Here is an 803-nt window from a genome sequence, read left to right on the forward strand (position 1 = left end):
GAGGTGCCCAACATCTGGTCTTCAAGGATGAATTCATAGATTCTTACAGGGATAAGGAACTGTATTCTGCCAAAAACCAGTGAGACTGAAAGAGGACCTGGCCCTTGGATGAGATCCCGGGTCCAGATGAATTTTACATGCACACCTCAAAAACTTAAGTAGGAAAGCATGTTGAACTTGTAGCAATTTTTGTAAATACTTACATAGAAGATACTGTTACATTTGCAGCAATCTGTGATGCAGGAAGAGGACGTTAATTAATGGACAGATTACTGTAGGGACGTTTTTGAACAAAGGTAGCCTCCTGGAAAGTTGTGATACAGTTTGTTTGTAGCTGTTTTCATGGCCTTATGTATGTGTATTAATTCATGAACTTGGTAAGGTGAAGAAAGTATGATCAATTATTTTGATTAATGAACTATCTTAGAGGGAAGAGTTCTTACACATGAGTAAGAAATAAGAAACTAAGAACATATTATGAAAAGTTTGACATATTATTCTTATTTATTTGTAGCCATGCAAAATGCTTCTGAAATGTTGTCCTAACCAGGTCATACTTCTATGACAAAGGACCGTGGACTGGGTGTGCATAAATCACAGAGTTTTCTTCATACATCCTGTGGCTTGAGGTTCTACAATTGTGTTACCCATGTGGTTATGTCATGAAGAGTCCCTCTTCTGAATTCTAGGTGTACAAATTTTCATTCTGTGGTGACAGGGCCAGCTGAAAGCCACACATCAAGGCACCATTCTCCTGTGTTAATTATATAAGATCTGATAATTAAAATAAAACAAATCTCAAC

Source organism: Octodon degus, unplaced genomic scaffold (genome assembly GCF_000260255.1).
Source record: "Octodon degus isolate 3935 unplaced genomic scaffold, OctDeg1.0 scaffold00143, whole genome shotgun sequence".
Taxonomy (NCBI): domain Eukaryota; kingdom Metazoa; phylum Chordata; class Mammalia; order Rodentia; family Octodontidae; genus Octodon; species Octodon degus.